Genomic DNA, 10,225 nt, shown 5'->3' on the forward strand with positions numbered 1-10,225 from the left:
CAAACACTCGGTGTGGTCACTGAGGTCAGGAGCTTTGTCATGCAGCCTGCAGCAGTGCCCAGGGGCCGCTGTGATTGCAGCCACCCCAGCAGAGCGTGGGTGCAGGGACACATCCCTGTGCCTCATCCTCACATCCCAGAGCCCCCAGCCAGCATCCCCCCTTCCTGCCAGGCAGCCCTGTCACCTCCCTGACTGCCTTCCTGGGAGCTGGCACAAGAAGGGAAGAGGTGAAAAGCCGGCCTGACAATGGGGCCGGGCTCCAGCTGCTGTGAAAGCATCAAAAAACCCCGACCCCAGTGCCAACATCTGGACTCACTGAACCCAGGCCATGGCTTTGATTCTTGCCATTCACCTGTGAGACAAAGTGTTCAACCAGCTGCATCAGGTACGGGGTGGAGGAATGGACCACCACGCTCTCCTCAGAGATCCTGGCACGCACAGATATCCAGACTGAGGTCTGGATTCCCAGCACTCGAGGCTGCCTGCCTCCCAAGGCCACAGGGCTCCCCAAGGCACCCCGCACTGCAGGCTTTCCTAGAAGCCTGCTGCAGTAATTTTGTTGTCAGAGCACTTCTTTTTAAAGGTGTTTGCAGAAGGGAGAGAGGGATAATCATGGCTGAGCAGGAAAGCACAGGCTGGATGAAATCCAGGGCGAGCGTTGCTGTGGCTGCTCGCCTGCTCCCGGGAGCTGCAGGAACATGGTCATGGAGGTGCTGCAATGCAGCCACTGGGGTTTGCCTTTTTTCTTTTAATTTTCCTTTTTTTTTTTGGCTTTCCACAAAGAGCTAACATCCTGGGAAGCCTTCCAAGGCAGCTCTAAAGAGAGGTGGACATGCCAAAACATGATGCGCGCTGGACACCGCTCCCCGCCGCAGGCTGCCAACCAGCTCCTCCAGCCAGCTGCTTTTGGAGCTGACAAGTTTTTCCATAGTCCAGGATCAAATTTAGAAGCAGTGCTCCAGCTAGCAGCGAGCAGCACAGATGGTTTCTTTGTCAGGAGAGCAGCAGGTAGAGATCTTCCAGCTCAGAGGCCTGATCTGTCTGGCCTCAGGTCTCCCTGTTGACTCAGAGCAGGGAAAACCTCAGCAAGCTTTGTTGGGGTTCAGGGTGGGAGACCCAAACCCATCCCAGGTAGGAGGTACCAGATAGGTCCTTTTTCCCTCCTTTAACTTCCCCCTCCACCTGCACTCTGTGATCCATATGTTTATTTGCTCAAGGTGGGGCCAATTCCCAGACTCTTGGAAAGACACCACCTGCTCCAAAAAGTCCTTGGTGACTGCCCTTTTGCAGTCATTATGTTTGCAATAAAATTCAACCAAGCCCATAAAACTGGGGGGAAAATCCAGCAGGAGTGTGGGTCCAGCCCCGGAAGAAGCGAGAATTTCACTGGATTTAGCTCAGAGGTGCTCAGATCTCAGCCTGGGCTTTCTGCCAGGCACCAAAAGCTCCCTGCAAACTCAGTCTGGAGACAGAGCTTTTCCATGGCAAATGGGTTGGGAGTATCTCTGAAGGGGCTCCACAAATCCCTATGCTGTGAGGGTCCTGCCAGGAGACAGCACTCGGCAGCTACTGGGAAATGAAATGTTAAAGTTCAGGTCTGAACACCCAAATCCACCTCAGCCACCTGAGCTTTGTGCTGGGTCACGCTGCAGAGTGGGACAGCTCTGGCTCTCCCCGTGCCTGGGCTGCTCTCCAGGGCTGACAAAGGCAGAAAAGCTGCCTCCTTCTATGGCACTGTTTCCTCACCTCCATCAAGCCCCAAACCCGTGTGCCTCAGTTTCCTCACCTGCTACAGGAGCCCAGCAGTGCTTTGAAGTCTCTCACAGTGAAACTCATACCACGTGTAAGACCCAAGCACCATTGCAAGGCAATTATAATAACCTCCTTTATTAAACAGGGCTTTTTCTTCTCCCTTGAGAGCTTTCCCTGCTGGCTCTCAGGAGGCAGAGCCAGAGGAGCCCTGCTCACTCCACTGCTGCTCCAGGCCACGTCACTGGACTCACAGCACCCTCCTGCCCCGTGTTTTTTTGGGAATGCAGCACAAAGAGCGTGGGAAGCAGGGGGGACGGGGCCCTTGATGTGCAGAGCTCACACAGAGCCCGCTGCTCCTGCCCTGCCTCTGCCCCTTTGTAGCCGTGACCTCTCCCTGGCGAGGCCAACCCTCCCGATGGCATTTTGGGGCTGGCCAGGGCTCTGTGTGTGGGGAGCCAGCCCAAACACAGCCCCCTTTGTGGGACACTTCTCCTGACGTGTGCAGGTGGGGCAGGAGGCTGCTCCAGCCCCACCAGCAGGTACTGACCCTCCCCGGGGCAGGACCGGGGCCAAGCCCACCCTCCTGGGTGGAACACAAACTGCATTCCTCCTTCCTGGAGGAATCCTCCTTCCTGCACTTCCAGGCAGAGAAACGTGGATGCCTCAGATGAGACCACCCAACATCCATGTCTTGGTTTGGACAGACAGGGATCTGTCAGGGGAAACTGGAGTTTCCCTTGGGATGGAGAATGTAAAAACCCCCTCCCTCAAAATTATTATAATTTTGCAATCAGGAGCTTTCAGGCAAAAATGTGGGAATAGGAGTAACAGTTCTTTACTAGGAATACAAAAAAAACCCAAACCAATGCAGTAGTACAAAAAGCAAACAAGCAAACAAACAAAAGTCCTAGAAAACCCTGACAGAGTCAGAGATACGACCTGACACCCTGCTGTCAGGGTGTTGGAAGTCCAAATAAATCCTCCTGGAGTGACAGGTGTTGTTCTGTGGAGTAGAGATGATCCTGTAGAAAAAAGGGTCCAGTGCTGGTGAGATGGGTCCTGTCTTCCTCCACGGATTCAGTGGGAAAACCAGCTGCCTTAGTGTTTGGAATTGCAGGTTTTATGCTGGTGGAAAGGCTTTGCCTCCTCACTGCATCTCCCAGTGGGAATGAGGTGATGTTATCAGTCCTGTGAGAGCCTTCAATGGCCCATTCACAGGGGATGTCCCTGGGAGGAGGATGGGTGCAGGAGCAGGATGGATGGAACAGGAGAGGAGAACAATATCTCCCAATGGGTTTCAACAGATGAAAATAGAATACACATTTTTGGTTACATTTTCCAACCCAAGACCATCCAGTATTTCACAGGGCCAGAATGCACTTCATCCTCTCCAGGAGAGGGTTGTCATGCCATCTCCTCCTGCTGGCAGATTTCTGCCACTCAGCTGGCTTGGGGGTCTGGAACAGGACACAGTGCAAGCTGGCAGTGCCCCCAGGCCCCAGCTGCTCCTGCTCCTGGACCTTCTTGAGATCCTTCTGTCCTCTAATGTGGGGCCTCCGGTTGTCCTGCACGGTGATGGGTTGGCAGCCTTCACAGGAAGGTGACAGGTCATGCTCTCATCAGGCTTTGGGGCTCTGATCTGCTGTTTGGACACCTCCTGGGGTCTGAGGTGTGAGGTGAAACACTTCCAGACACAGACTGCTGCCACCAGGATCAGGCTGGAGCTTCATGGGCCCAGGAGCAGGGAATTCAGTCACAGAACTGTCACCTGAAGCCCAGGACTTGTCCCATGTTTCCTTTGTAAACTTCAGCAACTATACTGGATCCTTGCCATAATTCAGCAGGACCAGTAACAGCTCCTCTTGACAATAGGGAAATAAAAGCAAAAGTGAAAAAATTAAAAAGAAAAGAAAACCACCTATCCATGCACATGCATGTAGCTGTATAAAAGTGTGTGCAAAGTTCTCCATTTCAGGGAAAAAAAAAAAGTTAACCAACTACTAAATCCAAAGTTTTCTACTTGGGTCATCCAAGATACAACAAGTCACAAAAAGTCAGTACCATTCCACCAAGTTTTGCACCAAGAGCAGGTTAACAGGATGGGACAAAGAAAGAATAAAGCAGTAAATAAACTAGTAGTTAATAAATAAACTGTAGTTAATAAACAGGAAGAAAGGTTTGGCCGATGGACACACAAATCTTCCAAGCACATGAGGGGAGCTCCAAGACAGAGACCAGACCTTCCTGCCATGGTCTTTAGTGACCAAGAGTTTATCCTGTGGCAGAGAGCAGCTGAGTGGAGCCACCAGAGGAAAGGCAAGGGGGGATTTTGCTCTACACATCCCCACATCAATGCACAAAACTGTAGTTTTGCTTCTGGTAGCAAACACCAGAGCTACCAAGCAACAAAGACAGCAAAGAGAAGAAAAAAGGAAGGGGAGGAGACAGAGGGGGAGTGGGATCAGAGGTTAAAGGGCACCCAGAGCCTCGTACAAAACATTTTGCTTTTGATCTTGTCCTTGATCGTGAAGGTCCATCCCACTTTTGCACAGTCATGGGTCATGTTATGGCTTGTTTCCTCAACAAAAAGAAATACAAAGCCAGAAACTGGCAGATATGGTCTCTCACACACAAACCTGAGCAAGGGTCACATTTTCAAAGAGGTCAGTACCTATTCTGTCTTCAGCCAAGGACATCAGAGAGCCTGCAAGGTCTGGGGTTTGTCTGCAGCTCTGTTTCCTGTGTGAATGTGGATGAGCAGTTTAGGATCCAGCCCCTGCCACTGTGCCCCAGGCTGGCAAGTTTTTAAGGAAATTGGACAAAAAAGAAGAGAACTCAAGGAACCAGTTTTTCTGCAAAGCTTCTGAAAGTTTGTGCTGGGAAGAACAGAGTGAGAGGAAAAAAAAAGACCTTGTAAGTGTATCCACTCAGAGGAACATCAATCTGTGGGTTCACATCCTATTAAATCTTGGAGAAACACACACACCAGAGACCTCTTAAAAGGCATTGGCCATCAGGAAGCTTTTAATCAGAGCTCACATTTTCTTCAACACCGAAGTCAATCAACATCAAGACACAAACTCATGGTAAATCAGACATCCTAGTGCAATGCTCTCAGGGTTTTCCCCTTTCCTCTTTTTGGACAACGTACAAGAAATAAAAACCTTGTTTCCAAACCACACAAATTTGGAGTGAGCAGCTGCTCGCCAGGGAAAGACCCACAGCTAATTACCAAGCTCACCTGACAACCTCCTTGTGAGGCTTGAAGGATGGTTGGGGTTGGAAGGGGCCTCGGGGGAGGTCTGCAGCCCAGCGCCTGCTGCAGGCAAGGTCAGCTGTGAATCCTCACCAGCCTGCTCAGGGCTGGGTCCAGCTGAGTCACAGGAGCCTCCCAGGATGGGGACTGCAGCTCTCCAGGCAGAGCTTCTCCTGCAGATCCCCAGGCTGTGATGTCAGGGGCTGGAAGGTACAGCTGGGTGGCAAGGGAACCTCAGAAAGGTCACAAAGAGCACCAGCTGATCTCCCTCTGGGAGCTCCCCATCTTACCAACTCCTACTGACGCCAGGAGGAGAACAGCTCTGGCAAAATCCAGAGTAAAACCCACAGTAACTAAAAAACACCTCTGGAAAACTAAGTTGTCCAGGGAAAGCACACAGCACAGCCTCTCCCCCTGCAGCCACATTAGGAAAAATCCACCCATTGCCTGCCCATGGTGATCTCAAGCCCTAAATTTAAACTAGGAAATCAGCTGTCATTGGGAAGGTAACCTGGGTATTTTCAGCCACCGAAGAGGAGGATTCCTGGCATAGCCTGGGGCTGCTCCGGGGCAATCACAGCACCCAGTTGCCTTTTGTGGGTTGCCTTTTGTGGGAATGAACCTCGGGGCTGGCCCGGGGAGGAGGGGGCACAGGCAGGCTCAGCTGGTGTCGGGTGTGATGGGCACAGGTCACAGCCCATGCCGAGGCCAGCTTCACATCCCCTGACACAGCCAAGCCTGGAAAACCTTTGGCAAAGCCCAAATGTATCTAAACAGTGGTTACTAGGCCCAGAAAGAGTTACTCCCTAACTACTGCTGGTAAACAGCTGGATGAGTCCACAAATGCAGGTGTGTGAAGTTACAGCCCAACACAGATGGGGGCTGGTCTCAGCCCAGCTCAGGTGTTTTTACATAATATTTCCTACCTCACAGATATATTTACATTCTCATCCCCTCCTTTCCTGCATGACCAGAGCTCATTTCCAGCAACTCGATGCACACCTTATGCAGCAGGCCACAGACAGCAGGAATTGAGCAGTTTGAATCCTGATCTAATGTGGAAAAGGCTGTGACCACACTGTTATTGCACCCCTGGCTGTCTCAAAGCACTTTGTGAAACTGATGGTGAGGTTCAGCTCTGCCCCAACACGGGAGCAAGCCTCAGGTGCTGAAATTTTGATAGGATAAGAAAAATAAAGTGGTTTGTTACAAGCAGCAACTTCTCCCTGCAAAGGTACAAGTGCAACCCACAGCTGCACTGGTGGGAAAGAAGCGGTGCTGATCTTCACTCCTGTTTTATTCATGGCCTCATTTCCCTCTGCCAGAGGCAGGATGAAGACCCATCCACGGGATTATTCTTGTTAATGAGTGAAGAGGAAAGAGCCCAGAAGGACTCTTAGTTTCTGGACCAGGATTAGGGGATTGAAGCCCAAAATATGGAGTCTGGGACATCTTGCTTAGACTTAACTTTAATGTCAGTTCCTGAGCTGCCACTGTCAGAGTACAGACACATCTTGGTGAGGCCAGAGCAGGGTAACAAAGCCTGCTGCATGTCTTTTTATCATCTCCCCCTGGCTGGAACTCTCCACTCCTTTCCTGCACACAGAAATGTGGCTCTGGTGACAGCGACCCCAGCCCAAGGCATCTGAATCAGCTCAGCATTTCACACTTGCTCCAGGCTGTGCTGCAAGACCCTTCTTCCTGCCAGTGTTAGGGCAGAACCTGGGGTGCAGTTGCTGATTCAGGTGTTTTTCTCATGCACCTGGGCAATGACTGGGTGGTTTCCAAACCCAACTTTGTGTCCAGCATCTCCCAGCTCCTCCCTCCCTGGTTCCTTGGGCTGGTGGAGATTTTCTCCTTTGTGAAATGAGAACTGAGATGCTCCAGGAAAGGAGGCTCAACACTGAAATCATAGAACCACAGAATCATAGAAGAATTTGGGTTGGAAGGGACTTCAGTGATGATCCAACTCCATGGGCAGGGACACCTTGCACTGTGCCAGGCTGCTCCCAGCCCTGTCCAGCCTGGCCTTGGGCACTGCCAGGGATGCAAGGGCAGCCCCAGCTGCTCTGGGCACCCTGTGCCAGGGCCTGCCCACCCTCCCAGCCAGCAATTGCTGCCCAATCTCCCAGCTGGCGCTGCCCTCTGGCATTCCCTGGCAGCCATTCCCTGGGTGCTGTCCCTGCAGGCCTTGTCCCCAGGGCCTGTGCAGCTCTCCTGGAGCCCCTGGAGGCCCTGGCAGGGCTGGCAGCTCTTCCTGGAGCCTTCTCCTGTGCAGGTGAACACCCCCATCCCTCCCAGCTTTTAAAATGCAGACCCCATTTCTCCACTTTCCCTCTGTTTGGGACATTTCTCTTCCCCCCCATTTACCCATCACTGCCTCTGTCACCTCCAAGAGCTCCTGCTCCAGAATGCCTCAAGCCCATTTGTTTGGCTTCTTGCTCTTAATGGTGCAACTCAACCATCTGTGACTGCTGGTAACCAGAGCTCAGTTTTCCACTCTCCTCCCTCCCAATGTAAAATCTAATTTATTATCAATGCCTCCTCAGCCTTTATCACTTTTGCCCCATCCAAAGCCTCCCAAGGTCTCCCTTCCCCCCAGCCCCACTCCCCACACTCCTGGAGGCAGAGGGAGCCAAACTGCACGGGCAAGCCCTGGCCTGGCAGCAATGCCAAGAACCCTGGAGATTCCCTGCTGGAGCACCTATGGAAAAGGAACAGCTGATTTTTTCCTCCAAGTGTTCCCATTCATTCACGCTGAACACGCCCCAGCGTTTCCTGTCTGGGCAGAAGCTGTGTCTGCTGCACCCAAAACCCTCTCAGAAAAGCCACAAGACAGTCACATCCACCAGGGAGCTGCCCCTGGATGTTCTATGGGATCATGGCATCAAACAGGTTATGTGTGTACTGTTTTCACCAAAACCAACCCCCTCCCACTCCCCAAAAGGGGTTTTCAAGGACAATGTTTTAAAAATAATTTTAAAAAATATTTAGATTATTGCAGAATTTCTTGAAAACCACTTATTGACCAGTGTCAATAAACAGAAAAATCAAATTCCAGACACTATTTAGGAAACCTTGCCTTGAGTAAATGAATCCCAGAACACTCAAGAAGTCACCTCCACCTGTTATCAGAAGCCACACACCTTTGTAAGCACTTGGGTATATATAATTTAAAAACTCACCTAAGCCTCCTAGTATTAAACACAGCATTTATTAGAGCTAACAAATGCCTCTAAAAAGATCATTTTACTTATTTAAGAACTCAAAGATATTTTGGGGGAGGGTGTAATCCATTTTGGAAAGTTTGTTCCACATTTTTAAACCTGCTGATGAAGTCACTGCTGTTGTTGCAAAGTATCTGTCACTTCTCTCAAGAGATGCAGAAAGCATTTTATACTAAAAAAGTTGTGGATGCAGCATCATGTCTGTACTTAAGACATATGAAATGCCTCATTTTCGAAGATTAGAGCTGTATAATTTTTGCAACCTCTTCTATCACATCTTAATTATTTTTTCTTCCAATGAAACAGAAATATTTTCTCCTGATTTCTCGAAACAAGGACAGTTCATGCATCATTTGGCAGCCCTGTGCAAGCAGCTTGTACTTGAATTTCCAGAAACACAGTGTATTATTTACATTGCCAATTGCAACACTTTTCTCTGTGTAAAAGCTCCCTTAGATTTCACCAATCTTTTTTTCTTTCTTTCTTTTTTTTTTTTTTTTTTTTTTTTTAGGATAAACAGACCCTGAAGGCAAGAAGAACACTGCAGGGAAGGAAAGAAGCTCTGATCGTGTTAGAGCTGGAGGCCAAATACAAATTTCACACTCTCTGCCCACTTAGGTTGATGAATTTTCTGGCATTTCAAGGCACAGCCCCAGAGTTTCATGTTCCCTGGGAGAGTGTTGGTGCACAAGATGTATCTGTCTCTTAATAAGGTATTCTTCCAGGGAAATATGTTGATTAGCCCTCAGCTGGTCCAAAATGCACTTCTCCTTGCTGTCCTGCTGCCCTGCGGAATTCCAGGATGCTCCAAGGTTGGGAAGGAGAGCTGGTGAAGGTTGGGGGATAGGAGGGGAGGTGACCTGCAGCACTGGAGCCACGCCAGTGCTCCAACCCCAAAGCCACAGACCCCAAATTGCCACCTGCTCCCACCCACATGGGGCACCCCAGAGTCTGTCCCTGCTGCCATCCCAGCAGGCTGCCTCAGCATCCACCCCTTCCCAGCTGCTTCCCAAAGGGAGCCACAGCTTTAGGGAGACACTAACACTGGGAACATCCAACCCTGGGAACATCCAACATCTGCCAACACCCATGATCGTTTCTCTCTGAGCAAGCCAGAGGTTATTAAATGGGAAACACCACGTGAGCTGATGTTCACAAGTTTACAGAAACAGAACAAGAGCTTGCAGTGAATCAACCCCATTGGAATACATGTAAGGGGGGAAAAAAAAGGAAAAATTAAATCCTGGAGTGTACCGTTGTAGACACAATGCCAGAAGAAAATCTCCAGAAAGCTAATTTTTAACTCTAGAATTTCACATTTTCAAAAGGCACAGCTCGTCCCACACTCCAACTCCTGCAGAGGAGGAGAAGCTGAAGGCATTTAGCAGACATTTGCATCTATATTCTGCAAGTAGCAGATGCAAAGGAAGAGATTCATTTCCCCTAACATAAGCCATCTAAAAATTAGATGCTGATAGTCATCTTGGATTCTTTTTAAACCCAGATTAAAATAGCTGCTATGTGCAGGTCTGCCCTGCTCTCTCCCCAGAGATTACAGAAAGCTCTCAAGTGCCCAAAATTAAATAGGGGGCTGAAATTAAACCAGAGCTATGCCACCCTCAGCACAGCTCCTGAATGCATGGCCTTGTATCCAAAGCACACTGGAATCCCTGGAAAAATCACGGCTGTAATCCTGGAAGGGTGTCTCAGTGCTCTGCTGCCGCTCAGGGATCCGGGGAGGTCAGGATGACCTGAGGTGCTGTGTCAGCCCCCAGGGTGACCTGCCCTGCTGGCTGCCAGCACCCCACACCCAGCACCCCTCAGGACAGCGCCCCAGTGTGCACTGGCTGGGGTTCAAATGGAAAAGAAGAAGGGGAAGGAAAGCAGACACTCGTGCTCCCAGCCTCTCTGCCAAGATCGATTTCTCAGGATATTTTTACTGTCAGACGTCCTGAGCCCTACCAGAGCAGCATCACTCTGAAAGCATTGG

The sequence above is a fragment of the Prinia subflava genome, chromosome Z (genome assembly GCF_021018805.1).
Source record: "Prinia subflava isolate CZ2003 ecotype Zambia chromosome Z, Cam_Psub_1.2, whole genome shotgun sequence".
NCBI lineage: Eukaryota > Metazoa > Chordata > Aves > Passeriformes > Cisticolidae > Prinia > Prinia subflava.